The 26,154-nt window shown below is 43.5% G+C and overlaps 1 protein-coding gene across 1 annotated transcript in view; it reads right to left on the minus strand.

Moving 5' to 3' along the window:
• Positions 1-23,360, minus strand: part of xdh (xanthine dehydrogenase) — a 143,732-nt gene extending 120,372 nt beyond the window's left edge. The window contains exon 1 of the mRNA XM_043675419.1: positions 23,304-23,360. The gene's annotated coding sequence lies outside the window, so the exon portion shown is untranslated. The remainder of the gene's footprint in view (positions 1-23,303) is intronic.
• Between the last annotated feature and the right edge of the window lie 2,794 nt (positions 23,361-26,154).

The raw sequence follows: 26,154 nt of genomic DNA on the forward strand, positions 1-26,154 counted from the left end.
GCCACAGGAATCATAGAATCATAGAATCCCAATAGTGTGGAAGCAGGCCCTTCGGCCCAGCAAGTCCACACCTACCCTCTGAAGAATAACCCACCCAGACCCATTTCCCTCTGACTAATGCACCTAACTCTACAGGCAATTTAGCATGGCCAATTCACCTCACCTGCACATCTTTTGGAGTGTGAGAGGAAACCGGAGCACCCGGAGGAAACCCACGCAGACACGGGGAGAATGTGCAAACTCCACACAGACAGTCGCTCGAGGTTGGAATTGAACCTGGGCCCCTGGTGCTGTGAGATGCAGGAGAAGGGAGAGATACTAAATGAGTATTTTGCATCAATGTTTACTGTGGAGACGGACTGGGAGGATACAGAATGTGGGGAAATAGATGGTGACATCTTGAAAAATGTCCATATTACAGAGGAGGAGGTGCTGAATGTCTTGAAACACATAGAAGTGTATAAATCCCCAGGACCTGATCAGATGTACCCAAGAACTCTGCGGGACACTAGGGAAGTGATTGCTGGGCCCCTTGCTGAGATATTTGTATCATCGATAGTCACAGGTGAGGTGCTGGAAGGCTGGAGGTTGGCCACTGTTTAAGAAAGGTAAGGACAAACCAGGGAACTATTGACTAGTGAGCCTGACATTGGTGGTGGACAAGTTGTTGGAGGGAATTCTGAGGATTTGGAAATGCAAGGACTGATTAGGCATAGCTGACATGACTTTGTGCATGGGAAATCATGTCTGACAAACTTGATTGAGTTTTTTGAAGAAGTAAAAAAGAGTATTGATGGGGGAGAAGCAGTAGAAGTGATCTATATGGACTTCAGGAAGGCATTCGATAAGGTTCCCCATGGGAGACTGATTAGCAAGATTAGATCACATGGAATACAGGGAGAACTAGCCATTTGGATACAGAACTAGCTCAAAGGTAGAAGACAGAGGGTGGTGGTGGAGGGTTGTTTGTCAGACTGGAAGCCTGTGACCAGTGGAGTGCCACAAGAATCGGTGCTGGGTCCACAGCTTTTCATCATTTATATAAATGATTTGGACGTGAACATAAGAGGTATAGATAGTAAGTTTGCAGATGACACCAAAATTGGAGGTGTAGTGGACAACAAAGAAGTTTAACTCAGATTACAACAGGATCTGGACCAGATGGGCCAATAGGCTGAGGAGTGGCAGATGGAGTTTAATTTAGATAAATGCGAGGTGCTGCATTTTGGGATGTTAGTGGGACTTATACACTTAATGGTAAGGTCCTAGGGAGTTTTGATGAACAAAGAGATCTCAGAGTGCAGGTTTATAGTTTCTTGAAAGTAGAGTCACAGGTAGATAGGATAGTGAAAAAGTTGGGAGGTCATGTTGCGGCTGTACAGGACATTGGTTAGGCCACTGTTGGAATATTGCGTGCATTTCTGGTCTCCTTCCTATCGGAAAGATGTTGTGAAACTTGAAAGGGTTCCGAAAAGATTTACAAGGATGTTGCCAGGGTTGGAGGGTTTGAGCTATAAGGAGAGGTTGAATAGGCTAGGGCTGTTTTACCTGGAGTGTCAGAGGCTGAGGGGTGACCTTATAGAGGTTTATAAAATCATGAGGAGCATGGATAGGGTAAATAGACAAGGTGAAAGTAAGGACTGCAGATGCTGGAGATCAGACTCGAGAGTGGTGCTGGAAAAGCACAGCAGGTCAGGCAGCATCCGAGGAGCAGGAAAATTGACATTTTGGTGAAAAGCTCTTGGCCAAAATGTTGATTCTCCTGTTTCTCTGATGATGCCTAACCTGCTGTGCTTTTCCAGCACCACACTCTCAACTCTAAACAGACAAGGTGTTTTCCCTGGGGTGGTGAAGTCCAGAACTAGAGGGCATAGGTTTAGGGACCTAAGTGGCAACTTTTTCACACAGAGGGTGGTGTATGGAATGAGCTGCCAGAGGAAGTGGTGGATACTGGTACAATTACAGCATTTTGTTTCAAAATTAGATTAGATTCCATGATGAATGGAAACAGGCCCTTCAGCCCAACAAGTCCACACAGACAATCTGAAGAGTAACCCACCCTGTATTTACCCCTGACTAGTACACCTATTGCTGTGGCAATTTGGCACAGCAAATTTACCTGACATGTACATCCTTGGATTGTGAGGGGAAGCACACACAGATAGTCACCCAAGGTAGGAATTGAACCCAGGTCCCTGGTACTATAAGGCAGCAGTGTTAATCACTGACCCACGATGCCACAGCTGAATGGGTATGTGAATAGGAAGGGTTTAGAGGAATATAGGCCAAGTGCTGGCAAATGGGACTAGAATAGGTTAGGATATCTGGTCGGCATGGACACGTTGGACAGAAGGGTCTGTTTCCGAGCTGTACATCTCTATGACTCTCTGACTCGATGGCAATGATCACAAAAGCATTCTGTAAACATATTTGCTAAACAGCCCTTGTCAGTTTGATATCTCTGATTTGTACGAGATAAAAGTCCCTAACAATTATGTATTGCAAAGCCTATAAACTACTCCCAGCATGTTTTCTGAACATTTCCATTCCCAATTTCAGATTTAATTTCATAATTTATGGATCCCTTCTCACTATTGACAGCATCAAACTCGATCAGGCAGCTGGAATAATATAGCAACATGCAGCAAAACAAAATTTAATTCATTTCCTGACACTATCCATTACAGTGACTCAAGTCCAGAGATAGTGCACTCTTTCTAAATCCTTTAGGGCTCTATTAAACTGATTCCTGGTAAATAATTTGCAAGACTGCTGATACGATCTTGTTATAGATCTGACAGCCAAAACTTTCTCAGTTCTACTACCCCACAAATTTATAACCAGAATCATTAACCAAGTATGGCGGCACTGCTGCCTCACAGCACCAGGGTCCCAGGTTCGATTCCAGCCTCGGGCGACTGTCTGTGTGGAGTTTGCACGTTCTCCCCGTGTCTGTGCAGGTTTCCTCCGGGTGCTCCGGTTTCTTCCCACAGTCCAAAGATGTGCAGGTCAGGTGAATTGGCCAGGCTAAATTGCCCATAGTGTTAGGTATGTTAGTCAGAGGGAATGGGTCTGAGTTAGTAACTCTTCAGAGGGTCAGTGTGGACATGTTGGGCCGGAGGGCCTGTTTCCGCACTGTAGGGAATCTAATCTAATCAAAAGTACTCCTTGCAGAAATCAAATACTTCTGCTGTAGTAACTGGTTCCCTGAATGAGAAGAGAAACTGATAATGCTTTTAAACTCTACACGAACACATTCTGAGCTGTTGGACAAAATGGGCCTTTTTTCTGTGTTGTACCATGTTGCAGGTATCACAGAGATATGGCTGCAAGGAGATCAGGATTGGGAAGTAAACATCCAAGGATACACACCCTATTGAAAGGACAGGCAGATGGGTACAGGGGATGGGGTTGCCTTGTCAGTAAGAAATGAAATTCAATCGCTAGCAAGAGTGATACAGAGACGAAAGGAGCAGAATCTGTGTGGATAGAGTTGAAGAACTGCAAAGGGAAAGAAGACCCCGTTGGGAGTTATGGACAGGTCTCCTAGCAGTAGTCAGGATGTGGGGAAGAAAATAAATCAGGAGTCAGAAAAGACATGCTCGAAAGGCACCATTGCAATAATCATGGCACACTTTAATGTGCGGATGGACTGGGAAAATCAGTGATCCCAAGAAAAGGAATTTGTGGAATGTCTATGAGACGGTTTTGGAGCAGCTCCTGGTAGAGTCCATCAGGGAAACAGGCAATTCTGGATTTGGTGATGCATAGTGAGGGAGACTTGATTAGGGAGCTTAAGGTGAGGGAACTCCTAAGGACCAGTGACCATAATATGACAGAATTCACCTGACAGTTTGAGAGGGAGAAGCTGGAATCAGAAGTAACAACATTACAGCTGAGTAAAGGTAAGGACAAAGACATGAGGGAGGAGCTGGCCAGAATTAACTGGAACGGGAGCCCAGGAGGGGGGACGGTGGAGCAGGAGCTTCTGAATTCAATTTGGGAGGCCCAGCAGAAATTCATCCCAAGGAAGAAGAAATATACTAAGGGGAGGACAAGGCAACTATGGCTGACAGGAAAGTCAGGGAAGTGTTCAAGCAAAAGAAAAAATGTACAATGTGGCGAGGATTTGAGGAAAGCCAGATGATTGGGAATTCCATCAGAGGACGTTTGACAAAACAAGAAAGAAGATGAAATATGTGAGTAAGTGAGCTAGTAATACACCGCAAGATTACAAGAGGTTGTTTTTTTAAATATTTAAAGGTAAGAGAGAGGTCAGAATAGGCATTGGACCGGTGGAAAACGAGGCTGGAGAAATAGTAATGGGAACAAAGAAACGGCAGAGGAATTGAACTGCAAACTTTCCGTCATTTTTCACATTGGAACACACTTGCAGGCACACCAAAACGTCAAGAGAGTCAAGGGGCAGAGGGGAGTGTCGTGACCATCACTAAGGAGGAGGTGCCGAAAGGTCTGAAGGTGGATAAATTACCCGGATCGATGGACTACATGTCAGCTTCTGAAGGAGGTCACTGAGGGGATTGTGAAGGCATTGGTGGTGATCTTCCAGGAATCACTGGAGTTAGGGGGGCTCCCAGAGGACTGGAAAATGACTAACGTAACAACCCTGTTTAAGAAGGGAGGGAAGCAGAATATAGGCAACTATAGGCTAGTTAACAGGATCGCAGTCTTTGGTAAGACTTTAAGAGACCATTATTAAGGATGAGATCATGAAGTAATTGGAAGTACATTGGGAGGGATCTTGTCTGCCACATCTGTTAGAATTCTTTGCGGCGATACAATCAAGTTAGACAAAGGAGATTCTGGATTAGTGGTGCTGGAAGAGCACAGCAGTTCAGGCAGCATCTGAGGAGCAGCGAAATTGATGTTTCGAGCAAAAGCCCTTCATCAGGAATAAAGGCAGTGAGCCTGAAGCGTGGAGAGATAAGCTGGAGGAGGGTGGAGGTGGGGAGAAAGTAGCATGGAGTACAATGGGTGAGTGAGGGAGCGGCGGTGAAGGAGGCCCAGGACCTCCATGTCCTCGGCAGAGTGGGAGGGGGAGTTGAAATGTTGGGCCATGGGACGGTGTGGGAGAGCCAGCGGATATGATATATTTGAATTTCTAGATGGCCTTTCACAACATGCTACACGGGAGGTTGCTAAACAAGATAAGGGCCCATGGGGTTCGGGGCAAGGTACTGGCATGGATAGAGGGCTGGCTGACTGGCAGAAGGCAGACAGTAACGTGTGGAGTTTTGCAGAGGTCTATGTTGGGAACCATAACTATTCATGTTGTACCTTAACAATTTGGACGAAGAAACTGAGGGCGTTGTTCTACATTTGCAGATGACACAAAGACAGGTTGAGGGACAGGTAGTGTTGAGGAAGTGGGGAGGCTGTAGAAGGTTTTGGACACGTGAGGAGAGAGTGCAAAGAAGTACAGATGGCAAAGTGTGAGGTTTTGCATTTTGGTCAGAAGAATAGAGATGCAGACTATTTTCTAAAAAGGGAAAGGCTTGGGAAAGCTGAAGCACAAAGGGACCTGGGAGTCCAAGTTCAGGAATCTGTTGCGGTTATCATGTAGGTTCAGTTGGCAGTTAGGAAGGCAAATACAATATTAGCATTCATTTCAAGAGGACTAGATTACAACAGCAGAGATGGATTGCTGAGGCTGTTTAAGACACTGGTCCAACCACATTTGGAATATTATGAGCTGCTCTGGGCCCCATATCTCAGGAAGGGTGTGCTGGCATTGGAGGGGGTCCAGAGAGTGTATTAAAAATGATTCTGGAGATGAAGGGCTTGTTATATGAGGAGTGGTTGAGGACTCTGGGTCTGACTCGATGGAGTTTAAACAGAGGAGGGGATTGGGGGGAATCTGATTGAAACTTAAAGGATACTGAGAGGCCTGGATAGAGTGGATGTGGAGAAGATGTTTCCACGAGCAAGAGAGACCAGGACCTAAGAACGCCACCTCAAAGTGAAAGGACAACCCTCTAGAACTGAGACGAGAAGGAATTTCTTCAACCACAGGTATTGTGGGCCATCAACAGCAGCAAAATTTTACTCCAATACAATCTGCAATCTCATGGCCCTGCCTATCCCCTACTCAACCATTGCCAGCAAACCAGGAGATCAACTCTGGTTCAATGAAGAGTACAGGACAGAAGCGACATCAGGCAGACTGAGAAATGAGGTATCAACTTGCTAAAGGTATCAAACATGACTATGACAAACATGTCAAGCAGCATAAACAGTAAGTGATAGACAGAGCTAAGGGATTCCACAAGTAATGGATCAGATATAAACTCTGCAGTCCTGCCACATCCAGGCGATGGACAATTAAATAGCTCACTGGAGGAAGAGGCTCCACAAATATCCCCATACTCAGTGATGGGAGAGCCCAGCACATCAGAGCAAAAGGTAAGGCTGAATCTTTCTCAGCAATCTTCAGCCAGAAGTGCTGAGTGGATAATCCTTCTTGGCCTCCTCCAGTGGTCCCCAGCATCACAGATACCAGTCTTCAGCCAATTCTATTCACTCCATGTGATATCAAGAAACAGTTGGAGACAGTGGATACTGCAAAGGCTATGGGCCCTGACAACATTATATTTCAGTTTGCTACTGAAAGAAAGGCAAGCCAGACAATAAAAGGTCAAAGTCAGAACGATGAGGAAGAATATACAAGAAAGCTACATAATCAGTTAAAACAGGTTATAGGGAAGAGAGGGAGTAACATAAAACAGAAAGGACAAATAAACAGAGCTTAAAAAGGAATTGTAAAGACAGAAGGTTGTGAATGTAAATGAGAGAGGTACAAGCACCCAGGGGAGAGTCCTTGAGGTGTCTCAGCATCTGAAATTGTCCAACAGTTACTGTACGGGGAGTGCGGGATGAATGACAGATCTGACGATAGCACCTTGGTACGGGGACAAAGTTAAAAATCATATAACACCCGGTTATGGTCCAACAGGTTTATTTGGAAGCACTAGCTTTTTGAGCGCTGCTCCTTCATCGGGTAGCTGTGGAACAGGATCATAAGATACAGAATTTATAGCAAAAAATTACAGTGTCATGCAGCTGAAATGATATACTGAACAAACCTAGATTGCTGTCAAGTCTTTCATCTTTTAGAATGGATTGCAGGTTTTGGTTCATTAATATGTAAATGCCAGAACTTATTTTAAGTCACATTTTTGAAGTAACTTAAGGCTTTATAAAAATAGGTGACATTTCAGCTCAGATAATGCATTAAAGGTGTGAAGTTAGAGGCTGTCTGTATCCCAATCTTGAGTCAGACTGGTTCTATTTCCAAAGTAGGAATTTTTAAAAAATTACATGGTTTGACTGGCTGCATTGACTGCCTGCAGAGTGTGTGCTTTTTGGGCAAAATAGAATGTATCTGCAAATTCACCCCGTCGACATGAGAGAGATTGAGAGTGCATGCTTGATAAAGTGTGTGTGTGAGAGTATGATGGAGTATAGATTAGATAGATTACCTACAATGTGGAAACAGGCTCTTTGGCCTAACACGTCCACACCGACCCTCCGAAGGGAAACCCACCCCCCTATATTTACCCTTGACTAATCCACCTAACACTACGGGCAATTTAGCACGGCCAAATCACCTGACATGCCCATCTTTGGACTATGGGAGGAAACCCACGCAGACACGGGGAGAATGTGCAAACTCCACACAGACAGTTGCCCGAGGCAGGAATTGAACCTGGGTCTCTGATGCTGTGAGGCAGCAGTGCTAACCACTGAGCTAACGTGCCATGCTTGAGAGATGGCATGAGAGAGTGTGTGTTTGTGTGCGTGCATGGTTGGTAAGGTGTGCATGTAAGAATGTTGAGGCATAAGCCTGTGAGAGGGTGTGTGCATGGATGTAAGCATGGAGGGTGTATGTGAGAGAGAGAGAGTTTGTGCGTGTGTGTGTGTGTGTAAGTGAGAGAGGGAGAGTGTATAATATTGTGGGGTCACCTGCTCATCCTCATCGATAATATATTGCAGAATGTGAAGAACATGAAGAGCATGGTGTAGTTTCTCCGCTCCTGGGTGTCCAGTCTCCAAGGCAGATGTTGGGATACGCAACAATGCAGAGTGGCCGAGCAGAGCCTGATAACCAAGTTCAGTACTCATGAGGATGACCTCAACCGGAACCTTAGGTTCATGTCACACTGCAGGTGACCCCACTACACTATACACTCACACATGCACACACACTCTGACATAGTCACGCAGACCCTCTCTCATACACATGCTGCCTCTCATACATATACACCCCCACACCTACACCCATACATACACCCTCTCACAGGCTTATACCTCATCATATTTGCATGCACACTTTACCAACCATGCACACACGCAAGCACACATTCTCTCACGTGCACTCACACATACATGCACACGCTCATACTCTCTCTCATGCATGCAAACACACATATAAGTCCATGGGGTGAAACTGCATTTGCAGAATTATATTTGCAGATACATTCTATTTTGCTCAAAAAGCACACAATCTGCAGACAGTTAATGCAGGCAGTCAATCCATGTAATATTTTATAAATTCCTACTTTGGAAATAGAACCAGTCTGACTCAAGGTTGGGATACAGATGGACCCTAACCTCACACCTTTAATGCATTGTCCGAGCTGAGATGTCACCTTTTTTTAAATAATACCTGAAGTTATCTAGAGAATGTTACGTAAAAGAAGTTCTGGGATTTACGTATTAATGAATCTGCAACTCATTCTAAAAGATGAAAGACTTGATAGCAATCTAGGTTTGTTCAGTATATCATTTCAACTGCATGACAATGTAATTTTCTGCTATAAATTCTGTGTCTTATGATCCTGCTCCACAGCTACCCGATGAAGGAGCAGCGCTCCAAAGGCTAGTGCTTCCAAATAAACCTGTTGGACTATAACCTGGTGTTGTGTGATTTTTAACATTGTACACCCTAGTTCAACACCAGCTCCACTACATCATTGGTACAGGGAGTCATTGAAGAGTTGGGGAGTAAATGAGACTGTGGTTGTGTAGGTGAAGACGCAGTAAGGAGGATAGATAGTGTTCTGTGCAACCGTGAGCGGGGGTCCTGAAGGCTGTACTGCCTGCCCAGTGTCAGGGTGAAGAACATCTCCTCAGACCCAAGGAGGTGACAGCAACTTGGAGAGGGAGGGGAGGGGTCCAGTTGCTGTCACCTCCGTTAATACTAATATGTTGATGGGACTGAAAGGAGTTAAAAATCACACAACACCAGGTTATAGTCCAACAGGTTTAATTGGAAGCACACTAGCTTTTGGAGCGACGCTCCTTCATCAGGTGAAGGAGCGTCGCTCCAAAAGCTAGTGTGCTTCCAATTAAACCTGTTGGACTATAACCTGGTGTTGTGTGATTTTTAACTTTGTCCACCCCAGTCCAACACCGGCATCTCCAAATTAGGACTGAAAGGAGGCTTTGCTGGAAGATCTTGAACAGTTAGGAGCTAAATTGAAAAGTAAAACTTCCAAGGTAATGACCTATGAATTGTTTCCTGAGCCATGGGGACACTGGGACATGGTAAATAAAGTTGAGGAGTTAAATAGGTGGCAGCTCATTCCATACACGCACCACCCTCTGCGTAAAAAAGCTGCCCTTTAGGTCCCTGTTAATTATTTCGCCTCTCACCTTAAACCTTTAGTTTGGCACTCCCCTAACAATGGAAAAAGACCTTCACTTTTCACCTTGTCTGTGCCCCTCATGATTCTATAAATCCTTGTAAGGTCACCCCTCAGCCTCTGATGCTCCAGGGATAAAAAAAATCCCAGCCTATTCAGCCTCTCTTTATAAGTCAAACAGCTTCAGTCCCGGCAATCTCTTTGTAAATCTTTCTAGTTTAACAACAGTCCTCAACAATTGTAGGCAGTATTCGAAAACTGGCCTCACCAATGTCTTGTACATTGACAACATGAAGTCCCAACCCCAACGCTCCATTATTGGACTAATGAAGGCAAGCATGGCAAATGCCTTCTTCACCACCCTGTCTAGTGCATGGGGCACTGGCACAAGTACTGGAGTAAAAGAGAGCTGCTCTGGTGGGGCAGGTATCAACCTAACCACAGGTAGATCATACTAGCAAAACTAATCATATTTGGTTAGAGACAAAAAAAACCTGCAAGTGCTTGAATCCAAAGTGGACAGGCAGGAGGCTGGGAGAACACAGCAAGCCAGGCAGCATCAGGAGGTGGAGAAGTCAACATTTCAGGTGGTAACCCTCCTTCAGGACTGAAGCTAATCATATGGCAGAACTTATGGAGTGTATTCTATAAAATGCAGGACACTGGGTAGCTTAGAGGAACAGAAGGATTTTGGGGTAATTATTTACAGATCCCTGAAGATGGCAGAGCACGTGAATAAGGTAGTTAAGAAGGCATATGGGACACTTGTTTTCATCAGGCATAGCATAGAGCATAGGAGCAAGACAGTAATGTTGGAGTTGTACAGAATATTAGCTAGGCCACAGCTGGAGTACTGTGTGCAGTTCTGGTCACCTCACTACAGGAAGGATGCGATAGCATTGGAAGGGGGTACGGATGAGGTTCACCAGGATGTTGCCTAGTGTTATGAATATGTAGGTTACTGTACCTTGAAGAGAGTTAAAAGCGAGCAAAAATTACCTGACAGCACCAAGTATGCTGAAAAAAGATATAATGTAACATTTGGTTGAACAACTCGATTAGCTGGTTGCATGGAGACAAGAACAAATTTAAATTTGACCAATCAGTTTAAATTATACCCCAAAATACCCACCTCCAAACAAGTTTGAATTAAGTGTATTGACAATCTTAAAAGTCAATGACACAATCCAATGATTTGGGGGTATAAGGCCAGGAAAAATTGAACAGTTGAGAGGAGAACTGCCAATCTACCAGCGTGTCATAACATCTGGGATGGAGAAACTAGACAGGTTTAGGTTGCTTTCTTTAGAGCAGAGAAAATTGAGGGAGTGGGTGGACAAGACACTAGACAATAGACAATAGGTGCAGGAGTAGGCCATTCTGCCCTTCGAGCCAGCACCACCATTCATTATGATCATGGCTGATCACCCTCAATCAGTATCCTGTTCCTGCCTTATCCCCATAACCCTTGATTCCACTATCCTTGAGAGCTCTATCCAACTCTTTCTTAAACGAGTCCAGAGACTTGGCCTCCACAGCCTTCTGGAGCAGAGCATTCCACACACCCACCACTCTCTAGGTGAAGAAGTTTCTCCTCAACTCTGTTCTAAATGGCCTACCCCTTATTTTTAAACTGTGTCCTCTGGTTCGTGACTCACCCATGAAAATAAACATATAATGAGGCAAATACTGTGGGGTATAAGGTTATGAATGACATGGACAGGGGGAATAGAGAATAGAGACCTCTTGATTGAGGGGTCAATCACAAGAGGGCATAGTCCTCGGGTAAGGTGTAGGAAATTCAAAAGGGATTTGGGAAAAGATGTTTTTGCTCAGCGGGTGGTGGAAATCTGGACTGCATTGCCTGGGTAGATAATGGAGGATGGAAATCTTACAACCTTTAAAAAAAGTTTGGATGAGTACTTCAAAAATATCGTAACATTCAAGGAGATGGGACAAGTGCAGGAAATTAGGAATAGCGCATTTTTAGTCGTAGCTATGTTGGTGCAGATTCAATGGGCTGAAGGGCCTTTACTGCGCTGTATGAATCTATCCATCTCTTCAGGAAAGTTGCTTGGAAAAAAATGGATCCAATGACTTTGGAATAAAATAAATAACTGTGTGAGACAAATCCAAATTAGATAACTACACAGGGCTGAGGAAAGAGTTTTCTATGCGGACAGGGAAAGGTGTTTAGCAGATGGTTGAGGAATAATAGCCGATTTTAAGAAAAAACAGTTTATGACTCACACCAAAGATATTTCCCAGTGAGGAAAAAAGGTTTCTGGGAAGGGGATAAACCAATCATGGTTAAACAGGGAAGGTACGGTTAATATTAAAGAGAATGAAAATAAACATGTAATGAGGTAAAAATTAGGTGTTAAAGCAAAGGAAAAGTTTTAAAAGTCTACAAAAAGTTGACAAGAAAGCTAATGAAGAAACAATAAACTATGAGTGCAAGCTAGCTAGTAATATGAAAACAGATAGCAAGTTTCTTTCAATACATGAAAAGGAATAGAGATAGCAGAATGGACATAGGTGAAGTTAGAGAAATAATAAAGGGTAACCAGGGATTGGCAGAGGAGTTGAATAAATACTCTGCATCAGTCTTCACAGTATAGAAGACACTAATAGCATCTTAAAATTACTAAATATTCAAGGGGCACAGGAAATAGATCAGGAGAGAAAGATGTAGCAGGGATACTGTTGGGGTAATGGCCAATTAGTCCCCTGCACTTGGCATTTTAAACTATGCAGTTACTGAGTTAATGGATGCCCCAGTTATGATTTTCCAAGAATCCTTATATTCTGGCAAAATCCCAAAGGTTAGAAATTTTCCAATGTATTCAAAAAGGGAGGGAGGCAGAAGCATTGGTAGCTATTGGCCATTTAGCTTACCATTGGCCATGGGGAAATGTAAGACTCAGTTGTAAAGGATGTAATATAGTGGGACACATTTTATACAGCAGAGTTAACACGGCTCACAAACGAGAAATCACGTCTGACAAATGTATTAGAGTTTGCTGAGGAGGGAAAAGCAAGATAGATACAGGGGATCTGGTGGATTAAACATATTTGGATATTCAATGACATATTAGGTTGTTGTGATATGAGCCCATGGTGTTGGGGTAATTTATTAATAAGGATAGATGGGTTGACTAACTAATAGGAGACAGACAATTGGGATAAAGGGGCATTTTGTTAGATTCCCTACAGTATGGAAACAGGCCCTTCAGCCCAACAAGTCCACACTGACCCTCTGAAGGATAAGGAGAAAGTGAGGTCTGCAGGTGCTGGAGATCAGAGCTGAAAATGTGTTGCTGGAAAAGCGCAGCAGGTCAGGCAGCATCCAGGGAACAGGAGAATCGACGTTTCGGGCATAAGCCCTTCTTCAGGAATGAGGAAAGTTTGTCCAGCAGGCTAAGATAAAAGGTAGGGAGGAGGGACTTGGGGGAGGGGCGTTGGAAATGTGATAGGTGGAAAGAGGTCAAGGTGAGGGTGATAGGTCAGACTGGGGTGGGGGTGGAGAGGTCAGGAAGAATATTGCAGGTTAAGAAGGCAGTGCTGAATTCGATGGATTTGACTGAGACAAGGTGGGGGGAGGGGAAATGAGGAAACTGGTGAAATCCGAGTTCATCCCTTGTGGTTGGAGGGTTCCTAGGTGGAAGATGAGGCGCTCTTCCTCCAACTGTCGTGTTGCCATGGTCTGGCGATGGAGGAGTCCAAGGACCTGCATGTCCTTGGTGGAGTGGGAGGGGGAGTTGAAGTGTTGGGCTACGGGACGGTTGGGTTAGATTAGTCTGGGTGGGATTCTCTTCAGAGGGTTGGTATGGGCTGAATGGCCTGCTTCCACACTGCAGGGATTCTATGATTCTCCTTCCTCCTCCCGTGTATAGCTGAGACACTTGCGGTGCTTCGGGCTTGACTCCCCTGAGTTTCCTCCACCAGTTTCTTAAATAGAACGTCGACTCAGAAAAGTTGAGTTGGGGGGATTCTTCAAAACGTTGACTTGGGGGGATTCTTGCCTTGTTTTTGTAGACTTCCTGGTCATCTCCCAATCCCTTTCTGCCTTTGTGCTTGTAATCTGCAGTGTGACCATCTCCCAATGTGGGTTATCCACATTGATCCTTGCCTCACAGATACACAACAGCGATTTCAGACACTGGTGAAGTTCTCTAACCTGAAACTCGAGTTAATTTGCCCAGTGACACTTCCCACAGACGCCCTTGACACATAGTGTGTCCATGACCTCAGATGTACACTCCATTGGTCATTATGACCTGCCATCCTGTGGCTCAAAAAGTTATTTGATACCTTTAAGACAAGAATGGCCTTGCCATCAGGAAAATATGGCAAGTTACTTCTCAGCAAAAGATGCTGAGGGAGAACAAACAGGTAGAAAGTGTTCACACTTGTAAAACAAACAAGAACGCGAGGGCGCAGCTTTCAAGTGGCCTGTGCAAATGAAGTAAGAGTGATGGAGGAAAAACAACGTTTTGACACATTGAGCAGTTAGAGTCTGGGCGACCCTGCCTGGAAATGTGGTGGATGCAGGTTCAAGCAAAGCAGTCAGGAAGGCATTGGATGATTATTTCGATAGAAATGGTTTGCAGGGATGTGGGGAAAAGGGGTTAGGTTGGCATTAGGTAAATAGAATTGAAGCAGGCACGATGGACCAAACAAGGTCCTTCTGTACCATAGTGGGCAAGGAGAAGCTGTTCCCATTGGTGGAAGAATTACAAAGCAGAAGACATTGTTTTGAGAGGATTGGCAAAAGGAAGCATTGATGACATGGCAAAAAGCATGTTTTCGGAATGAATGGTTTCAATTTGGGATGCAGTATCACAGAGTCATAGAGATGTACAGCACTGAAACAGACCCTTCAGTCCAACCCATCCATGCCAACCAGATATCACAACCCAATCTAGTCCCATCTGCCAGCACAGGTACACATCCCTCCAAACCCTTCCTATTCATATACTCATCCAGATGCCTTTTAAATGTTGCAATTGTACCAGCCTCCACCACTTCCTCTGGCAGCTAATTCCATACACGTACCACCCTCTGCGTGAAAAGGTTGCCCTTAGGTCTCTTTTATATCTTTCCCCTCTCACCCTAAACCTATGTCCTCTAGTTCTGGACTCTCCTAGCCCAGGGAAAAGACCTTGTCAATTTACCCTATCCATGCTCCTCATAATTTTGCAAACCTCTATAAGGTCACCCCTCAGCCTCCAACGCTCCAGGGAAAACAGACCCAGCCTGTTCAACCTCTCCCTATAGATCAAATCCTCCAACCCTGGCAACATCCTTGTAAATCTTTTCTGAACCCTTTCAAGTTTCACAATAGGAAGGAGACCAGAATTGCATGCAATAGTCCAACAGTGATCTAACCTATGCCCTGTACAGCTGCAACATGACCTCCCAATTCCTATACTCAATACTCTGACCAATAAAGGAAAGCATATCAAACATCTTCTTCACTATTCTATCTACTTATGACTCCACTTTCAAGGAGCTATGAACCTGCACTCCAAGGTCTCTTTGTTCAGCAACACTTCCTAGGACCTTACCATTAAGTGTATAAGTCCTGCTAAGATTTGCTTTCCCAAAATGCAGCACCTCGCATTTATCTGAATTAAACTCCACCTGCCACTTCTCAACCCATCTGATCAAGATTCTGTTGTAATCTGAGGTAACCCTGAGATTATCATTCAATAATGGCATTCGAAAGAGCAGTGGATCATTATCCGAAGAGGAAATATTTGTAGGAATATGGGAATAAAGTTTGGGGCTGCAGGAGGTTAAACTTGACTACAAGTCTCTGATGGTTAAGCGACAGGGGAAAAACATGGCAGATGGAATATTTGTGAGATCATGCACTTTGACAGGAAGAACAGAGGAGATGAATATTATCTCGATGAGGAAAGACTGCAGACAGCTATGGAAGAGGGATTTGCAGGTCCTAGTGCCTGAATCACAGAAAGCTGGCATTGACATTTAGCAGATAATAGGGAACACCAATGGAATTTTGAATTTTATTTCAAAGGGGATGAAATATAAACTTAGGGGATTTGACAGGGTGGATGTGCCCCTCGAGGGAGAGCCTCAGACCAGAGCGCCTCATCTCAGAATAAAGGCTTGTACATTAAAGGCGCATTGAAAAGGAAGATCTTTTCTCTCGGAGGGAAATGAATCTGTGGAATTCTTAACCTCAGGGGGCTGTCAAGACAGGATTATTAAGTACATTCAACTCTGAGATAGAGGGATTTTTAATCAATAAGGGGATTTAAGGGTTCTCGGGTAAAGGCAGGAAAGTGAAGTTGGGACTGATCAGATCAGCAATAATCCCATTGAATGGGAGAGCAGACCCTGATGGGCCAAATTGTCTCCTTCTGCTCCTATATCTTATGGCCTTATATGGCACTACCGAAAACCTGGAATGAGCAACATCTGCTGCAATTTCCTGTGTACTTTTTCTTATTTATTTCCCACGCAATCCTTCGCTTGCCTGCCCATCTCGGTTTTGGAAACATGAATTGGCTGATGCAGTATCCAGAACCTTTGGGAAGATCAAAGACCAGATTCCTAATACCCTTTTGAAACGAATATCGGTTTCTGGTTTCACTCCTCGGTGGAGTAACTTTAAAGTTATTTTCAACTTTACGATTTTGAAAGTACCTAACCAGCCACCTCCAGGACTTCTCCCACCAAAAAAAGTTGAGATTCTTTAACGGCCCCACAGTCACTCACTGAGGAATTACCACAACGTGTTGCCTTACCTGCTAAGCGACAGTAGTGATTAGAAGACCAGCATTTTACACATGAATTTAGATTGGACTCCAGGTACTATTGTGTATGAAGAGACATCCTCTTGATCTCTGGGCAATATAATTTGTCACTGGCACAGATCATTCTAGAGTGCACTTTGGATTTGCTATTTGTAATCATTAACAGAGACGTGGCTGAACAGGATTTCCTTCTGGGTTCAATAACTCCTTCACCGTATTTTGGAGCCACAGCACTGATATTTTTCATAGTCAGTCCCGTGCCAATCAATGATCGCTGTACCTTTAAAAAAACACATGGCCCGACACAGGCCCCGCAAGCTAATTTATTTATCCTATTACAGCCCAGAAAAATGCATTCAGCTGTCAGTCTGCCTCTTCAATGTCAGGAATATCAACATAAGGATCGTTTGTACAATTTCACTCCATGTACTCAAAGATTGACTCATAGTTACGTATGGAGAAAGTGAGGGCTGCAGATGCTGGAGGTCAGAGTCAAGAGTGTGGTGCTGGAAAAGCTCAGCAGGTCAGGCAGTATCCGGGGAGCAGGGGAATCGGCGTTTCGGGCATAAGGCCTTCAGCCATGTCTCTGTTAATGATTACAAATAGCAAATCCAAAGTGCACTCTATAATGATCTGCGCCAGTGACAAATTAGATTGCCCAGAGATCAAGAGGATGTCTCTTCATACACAATAGTACCTGGAGTCATGTCTAAATTCATGTGTAAAATGTTGTCTTCCAATCACTACTGTCGCTTAGCAGGTAAGGCAACACATTGTGGTAATTCCTCAGTGAGTGACTGTGGGGCCGTTAAAGAATCTCAATTTTTATTGGTGGGAGAAGTCCTGGAGGTGGCTGGTTAGGTACTTTCAAAATCGTAAAGTTGAAAATAACTTTAAAGTTACTCCCCCGAGGAGTGAAATCAGAAACCAACATTCCTTTCAAAAGGACATTAGGAATCTGGTCTTTGATCTTCCCAAAGGTTCTGGATACTGCATCAGTCAGGAATGAAGGGCTTACACCCGAAACATCGATTCTCCTGCTCCTCGAGTGATGCCTGACCTGTTGCGCTTTTCCAGCACCACACTCTTGACTCATAGTTACATATGCAAATTTCCTTGACCAGTATTGACCCAATCCCTGTTGAAATTGGAAATGCAGGAGAAAATGATACAGGTTTTTTTGTAGAGTGCAAGAATTGGCCACGATGGTCACCCAAGCCCCACGCTCATGCTAACTGACATTCCTCTGAACCTTTAGTGGTCTGCTGTGTCCTGTGGAAGCCCGATATTGTTCTCTAAGGCATGAATAATAGAAGGGGCTGTTGCTGTTTGAGAGACAGGATCCCATTCCCAGGCAGGCAGAACACTAATTGATTGACTACATGATTTAATTCACTGATACATAACATTTATAGCAATGGTCCACAGTGCTAATAATTAGTTAGGCAGCATCTGAGGAGCAGGAGAGTCATTCCTGATGAAGGGCCTATGCTCGAAACGTCAATTCGTCTGCTCCTCGGATGCTGCCCGACCTGCTGTGCTTTTCCAGCACCACACATTCGAACTGATCTCCAGCATCTGCAGTCCTCACTTTCTCCTAGTGCTAATAATCACACAACTCCTGCTCTTCCTCAGCTAATCATATTGTGACAAAGTCCAAAGCACGCACATTCACTTTAAAATAGAAATGTTTTCTGAATTTCTGAATTCAGTTGCCCAAATGGAAAGCTGGGAGATGAGCTTTTCCAAAACAGATACATGTGTTTGTTAAATGGATACCTGAGTCTTGGTTGCTGTTTTGACAACAATTCAAATTTAACCAATTAGTTTAAATTATGCCCAGAATACTGAAACCAAATTGCATTTGAACTTACTGGTTTGTCAATATTGGATCAATGTGATGGTATGATGTTAAAGGAGGGGTATAAAAAACGTGCGTATTTTAAAAATTAGTCAGAGAGCAAACTGCCCATCTAACATCTTGCTCTCAAAGAAATTACAAAAACTCACTATCAAAGGTACACTTTCATGTATAACATACTTGCTGTAAAACAAGAAAGAAGACAACTGAGGGAGATCATAGCTGGAAGATTGAAGACAGTGGAGAAGGCAGAGACTGTGCGGTCTTGAGATTAAGTTAATGCAATGTTTAATAAGTGTGTTATTGGAACAGCATATTTTATAGAATTGGGGTCGGATAGTAAGTAGTTAAGAAAAGTGGGGGGGGGGGGGTTGGATTTGTAAATAGTTGTTTAGTGTTCAGTATTAGAGTTAAGAAAATAAATTGTCATTTTTCTTTAAATGGTGGAATTTAGGAATTCTCTCACTCATATTTTAACAGATTACAAGGTGAGGCGAGCTTTTCTGGGTGTTTTGTTTTAATTAACAAAGAGGTTTGAACTCCACATTTAAGCAATATCTGTATGATCCTCCCTCATGGCTTTACCTCTTATTTCTATAAATAACTTATATTGGTCACTGCATTCAGTTTTAGTGTCCCTGCTGTAGGAAAGATGTCATTAAACTTGAAAAGGTTCAGAAAAGATTTACAAGGATGTTGCCAGGCTTGGAGGATTTGAGCTATAGGGAGAGGCTGAACAGGTTGGGGCTGTTTTCTCTGGAGCGTCGGAGGCTGAGGGGTTTATGGAAGTTTATAAAATCATGAGGGGCATGGATAGGATAAATAGATAAAATCTTTTCCCTGGGATGTGGGAGTCCAGAACTAGAGGGAATAGGTTTAGAGTGAGAGGGAAAAGATATAAATGGGACATGGGGGTTAACTTTTTGGTGCAGAGGATGATGCGGGTATGGAATGAGCTGCCAGAGGAAGTGGTGGAAGCTGGTACAATTACAATATATCAACGCCATCTGGATGGGGACATGAATTTAAAGGGTTTGGAGGAATATGGGCCAAATGCGGGCAAATGAGACTAAAATAATTCAGATATCTGGTCAGTATGGTTGAGTTGGACCGAAGGATCTGTTTCCATGCTGTGCATCTCTATAACTCTATGACCTCAACTATTGCCTGTAGTATCAAATTCCATGGTCTCATTTCTTTTTTTCCTTTATATATCTCTTTTTTATGGCCAGAGGTGCTTTGATCCACAACTGAGTGCTTCTTCTTCCCCATAGCTACGTCACTCATGCATTTACTAAATGACAAATTTAGCCACAAAACCTCTCCAGGACAGTGCAATAACATTAAGGGTGTTGGACATGTAGGAAGAGAAGGAGGGGATTACATCAAAATGGAGCTGGAGGAGGAGCTAGGTCACTCCATCCCCTCCCCTACCTTCCATATTCTCATCACCACCTGGTCACCCGGTTTTGGAAAGATATTATTAACCCGGAGAAGGATCTGAACAGATTTACCTGGATGTCGCTGAGAATGGAGGGTTTGAGTTATAAAGAGAGGCTGGACAGGCTGGGAGATTTTACACTGGGGTGTAGGAGGTTGAGGGGGGATCTTATTGTGGTTTATAAAATCATGAGGTGCAGAAATAAGGTGAATGACAAGGGTCTTTTCCCTCAGGTGTGGGAGTTCAAAACCGGGGGCATATTTTTAAGATGTGGAGGTGCCAGTGTTGGACTGGGCTCGACAAGGTCAGAAGTCACACAATACCAGAGATGTATTTGAAATCACTAGCTTTCAGAGCGCTGCTCCTTTGTCAGGTGAAGGACTATATTTTTAAGGTGAGAGGAGAAAGCTTTAAAAAAGGACACGAGGAACACATTTTTTACACAGAGATTGGGTTTTGTGTGGAATGAACTGCCAGAAGAAGGGGTGGATGCAGGTACAGTCACTACATTTAAAAGACATTTGGATAAGGTCATGAATAGGAAATGTTTGGAGGGACATGGGCCAAGCGCAGGCAGATAGAACTAGTTTAGTGTGGGATTATGGTCACCATGGACTGGTTGGACGGTAGGGTCTGTTTCTGTGCTGTATGATTCGATGGATAAAGCACTTTCAAATAAGCTCCCTATTCAATATGTCAATGACTATTTTTTATTCCACTTCCTACACATTGTGTTAATTCATTTTCCACATGTGGATATTGCTGGAAGAAATATGTTATGTGAGATGGGAGAATCAGCACCCCAACACACATGCAAGCACATACACTCACACACACACACAAACAAACACGCACACACAGAGACGCACATAGACACACACTCACATACACACACACATACAAACACTCACACATACATACACACATACACACACACATACACGCACACACACAAACTGAAGTTAAAAGATAAAATAGAATCACACAACATGGAAACGAACCCTTCAGTCCAACTCATCCATGCTGACCAGACATCCCAATTTGACATAGTCCCATTTTTTGAAACCACAAAGTTGCAATCGATGCTAGCAATATAGGAGTTGGAGCTGCACTACTACTGGAAGATGAAGATGGAATTGAACAGCCAATTGGCTACTTTTTACCGAAACTCAATACCTACCCAGAGAAAATACTCCACCATAGAAAAGGAATTATTGAGTTTGGTACTGGCCTTACAACTTTTTAATGTTTATATAATGAACAATATGTCAGAGAGATAGAGACAGAGGGAGGGAGAGAGTGAGAGAGAGAGACAAAGGGACAGAGAGAGACCTAAAAGATTAAAACACTGTCTATCAAAGGTACCTTTTCATATGTAACAACTTCATATTGAAACGGAAGAAGACGACCCAGGGAGATCTTTAGCCACAAGCAGAATGACACTGACGATGACAGCCGCTGTATGGTTTTGAAATTAAGTTGATGTAATTTTAATAAATGTTTTATTGAAACAGTATATTGTTATAGCGCGGGAGGCAGATAATAAGCAGTTAAGAGAAAAGGGGGCTTCGAGTTGTTCAACGTTCACTGTTAGAGTTAAAGAATAAATTGATATTATTTTCTTTAAGTAATGGAATTTGTGTGTTCTCTGTCATTCATACGTTTTAGCAGTTTATGAGGTGAGGTGAGCTTTTCTGGGCATTTAGTTTAATTAACAGCAGAGTTCGTTACTGTGGCATAACACCAGCATTTAGCCCATATCCCTCTAAACTGATTCTATTCATAAACCCATCCTGATCATTTTTAAATGTTGTAATTGCACCAGCCCCCAAACTTCCTCTTGGCAACTTATACTGTACACGCACCATCTTTTGTGTGAAAAAGTTCCTCCTTAGGTTTCTTTTAAATCTTTCCCCTCTCACCTTAAACCTAAGCCCCCTACCCCTCCCTGGAAAAATTGCTTGCCTATTTATCCTATTGATGCCTCTCATGATTTTATAAACTTCCATAAGGTCATCCTTCAGCTTTTTATGGGGAAGAGAACAGATTTTGGGAAATTTCAGGATAATTTGCAAAGCTGTAAACAGTAGAAGGCACAATCACTCAAAGTTGCTGTTAGGGGAAAAAAAACGTCAAACTTATCTCTGAATCACAAAATTATTACACTGCAGAAGGAAGGTATTCAGTCCTACTATTTAATCTATTACTTAACCTGGGTCTATTGCCTACTGCCAATCCCTTGCCTTTTCCCCCATGTCCCTGTACACCACTTCTATCCAAATAACCATCCAATACCCTCTTGAATGCCTCAATTGAACTTACCTCCACATCATTTCTAACCAATGCATTCTGCACAATAACAGCATGACCTAGCCTGCACACTATGGGCAATTTAGCATGACCAATCCACTTAGCCTGAACAGCCTTGGACATGATGGGCAATTTAGCATGACCAATCCACCTAGTCTGTACATCCCTGGATGCTATGGGCAAATTAGCATGGCCAATCCACCCTAACCTGCACATCTTTGGACTGTGGACTTTGGAGAAAACCGGAGCACCCGGAGGAAACCCACACAGACACAGAGAGAATGTGCAAACTCCACACAGACAGTCACCCGAGGCTGGAATTGAACCCAGGTCCCTGGCACTGTGAGGCAGCCGTGCTAACCACTGAGCCATTAACCCCTTGCAGTCTATCCTCAAAACTGGGGTTTCTCATGTCCGGAGCCATTCTAGTAAATCACTTCTGCTCTCTCTCCAAAGCATTCACACCAATTCCTATAATGTTGTGCCCAGAACTGGCTCATTTCTGATCTCTCTCTGTTAAACTCAACATTCACTCTAGAAACCAACACAGCCTCATCAAAACATGAGGTGCTATGGTGTAGCTACGTCAATCTCTGTGGTGTAATGCATCAAGGCTTTTAGCTGTTAACTGGAAGATTGGTGGCTCAAAGACACTGAGGAACGGAATTCTCATTTATTTTGGGTCAAAATCCTGGAATTCTCTCTCCAAGGGCATAGTGGGTCAACCCACAGCAGGTAGACTGCAGGAGTTCAAGAAGGCAGCTCATCATCATCTTCTCAAGGGGCAACTAGGGACGGAGCATCACATGCTGACCCAGCCAGCGAGTCCCACGAATGAATTGATTGAAAAAGAACAAAACTGGCTTAAGCTGCGGAGGACTAAACAATTCAGCCAGGTTGGAAATGTTACAACCGAGCTCCTGGGACATGAATAAAAACCTTCCGGAGAAAAGAGTCACCAGTGGAGGCGGAAAGGACAGACTGGGATCGTTAAATGGAGCAGGGAAGTCAAAAGCTCAATATCAGCTCTCTCTGCCTCCATAGCTGCTGCCAGACCTGTTGAGCATTTTTGGTATTTTCTGCTGCTACTTGATGAGACAGTTGGCAGAATTCAGAGTATACCAATTTAAGCAGGGCAAGTGACAGTCCAGCGGATGTTCACGTTTTACACTGTTTTGCAGCAAGTTTTAGAATGACGCAGATTACTCTTTTCACGAGTTACAAGTGGATGAACTTACCTTGCTGGAGTAGCTGACAGTGCAGCGATCCTGCCTCAGACTCTCTGGAAATATCCACCTTTGTAACTCACATCAGAAAGAAAAGGTGAATTGCTAGGTTCGTCACTGGGATAATGATGCTCTCCAATAACTGGATTTTTAAAGGCACACGTGCACAGCAGTATCAAGTGAATTTGCCTTTCATAAGCACATACGAATTGTTGGATGTAAGCCAACAAGTTCGGGACAAAGTTCGCAGAAACAAAGGTTCAAATCAGCCAAGTGACTCAAGATTTTATTGAAACTCCAATTCTGCAAATAATGCTGCTTTTGGATTCTTAAACTAACTGACTGCGGAAACAGCATGATGAAGCAAATTGTGATAAAGGTTTATGATAGTGGTATTATTTTGTTATGAAGATGTGGTTGTACTTTAAGAGAGTTAAAAGCAGCAGAAACTACCAGACACAGCACCAAGTGTTCTTAATAAGACGGCAATGTGTGTAACGTTTGGTCGAACAATTCGATTAGCTCGTCGCCTGGAGACAAAAACAAATTTGAATTCAGCCAATCAGTTTAAATTATACCCCCAAAAAAAATCAAATTCCAAACCAGTTTGAATTGAGTATATTGACAATCTTAAAAGCCAATGACACAATCCGATGTTTTGGGGGTGTAAGGCTGGGGAAATGGGAACTGCTGAGCTACAGCATGTAAACCGACTGCCTGAAAAATAGCTCTCTTAAAAATATCTTTTCGATCAGTAATCTGTGACTCAGCAATTCCTAAGGGAAAAAAAAAAGAAGACACAGGAAGATCCAAATCAAAGGGCGAAAGCTGCCTGATTTTGAGATAAGAAGTGTTGTTTTGTGAATCTTAATTGGGAGTTTTATCAGACTAGTATTATAGAAGGGAAGGTAAAAGTTAGGTTAGGGAAAGAAATTGTAAATAGTGGTTAGTTAATTATTCTCTGTTATACTTGAAGAAATAAAGTTGTTAATTTTTACTGTAAATAGTTCATGGCCACTCGAATTTTTATTGATTGCTGCACGGGATAAATCTTTTCTGTGTTGCTGGTTTTAAATTTAGTAGGAGTGTTTACACCGTGTCATATAATTTTGTGGAAACCTGGGTTCTAAAGTGGGCTGGAGTATGTATAGCTTGAAGTTTGATTTGTATTTTTAGATTGTGTGAATTAAGAAGGCAAAGGTCATAGTAATCAGTTTCATTCTGGAATTTGCAGGAACAGAAGTAGGCCATTCAGCCTCTTGAGCCTGCTCTGGGATTCAATGGTGTCATGGCTGATCTGTGGACTAGCTCCATATGTCTGCCTTGGGCCAATATCCCTTGATACCCTTACTTTAAAAAAAGTCTATCTCAGATTTAAATGTAAGAACTGGATTAGCGTCGACCACTGCTTGAGGAAGACAGTTCCAAAACTCCACTACTCTCTGCTTGTAGAAAGTCTCCTGAACGATCTGGAGCTAATCCTTAGACTATCACCGCCCCCAGGTTCGAGAATCTCTAACTGATGGAAACAGCCTGAAGGTGTGCAAAGTTAAAAACTACACAACACCAGGTTCTAGCCCAACAGGTTTATTAGGAAGCAGTAGCTTTTGAGGCGCTGCCTTTTCATCAGGTGGTTGTATATCATGACCACACGACACAGAACTTACAGCAAAGGGGTTATGTAGTCATGGAGTTTTTTACTTTGTCCACCCCAGTCCAACACTGGCGACTGCAAATCGTGAAGGCGTGCAGGTTGGGTGGGATTGGCCGTGTTAAATTATGCGTAGTGCCCCTGGATATGGAGGGTGTCTGTGTTAGCCAATGGCAAATTCAGGGTTACAGGGGTAGGGTGGGAGTGGGACCAGGTGGTTCTTAGGTGGGCCGGTGCAGGCTTGATGGGCTGAAAGACCTCTATCTGCACGGTAGGGCTTCTATGATTGGATGCTAAGAAGAACAAGGTGAGACTACATGGAGAACGTGCACTCGAGAATGTATTGAGATATTTGATGACCCTAAACTTTCTCAGTGAATCCCTATATCACATTATAATGTAAAGTTTGGATTAATCTTCCCACTGAGGATGTTATACAAAACATTATGGAGCCTGGAAACATATGCAACCTTATGATCGGTCCTAGGATGTCAGCAATGCATTGAGGTGTCTGGGAGCATTAAAACAAGTGATTCCCATGACCTCGTTCTCTGACTGACAGCCTGTTTTGATCACAGGAAAGGTTAATTGAGGTGTACAATTTACATTGAAATGTAAATTTGGACAGTGCACACCGTCACCCTCCAGAAATTCAGCAACTTGCACAGTCAATTCAAGTTCCAACACTTCTGAGTTAATTTGCCTATCAGTGACAATGCCCAACAACATGCAAATCACAAGCGCTGGCATACTTTTTAAGCATTTTGGAGAATGTGAGCAGGAAGAGGCCATTCGGCCCTGCGAGACAGCTGCACATTCAGTCAGGTCATGACTAATCTTCCAACCCAGAGGACAGAAAGCTGAGGGGGAACCGGACTGAGGTGTGAAGGTGGACAGGGGCATGCAAGGGGAGGGGACGACGAAAGTAGTCAAGAACAGGGAGGGGGTAATCGTAAGATGGAAAGCATGAGGCTCCCCTAACCCAAGTCCCTCACATTCCCAAGCACTCACTATGAACATAACATCCACACTTATCAACCCTCACTGTGAATAGAGTTTCTGCTCTCCCCCACCTTCACTGTGAATACAATATCCCCTCACCCCCACCCTCACTCTGAATACAGTATCTGCTCTCCCCCACCCTCACTGAGAATACAGTGTCCCCTCATCTCCTAACCTCACTGTGAATATAGTGTCTGCTCTCCCCCACCT

Source organism: Chiloscyllium plagiosum, chromosome 3 (genome assembly GCF_004010195.1).
Source record: "Chiloscyllium plagiosum isolate BGI_BamShark_2017 chromosome 3, ASM401019v2, whole genome shotgun sequence".
Lineage (NCBI taxonomy): Eukaryota > Metazoa > Chordata > Chondrichthyes > Orectolobiformes > Hemiscylliidae > Chiloscyllium > Chiloscyllium plagiosum.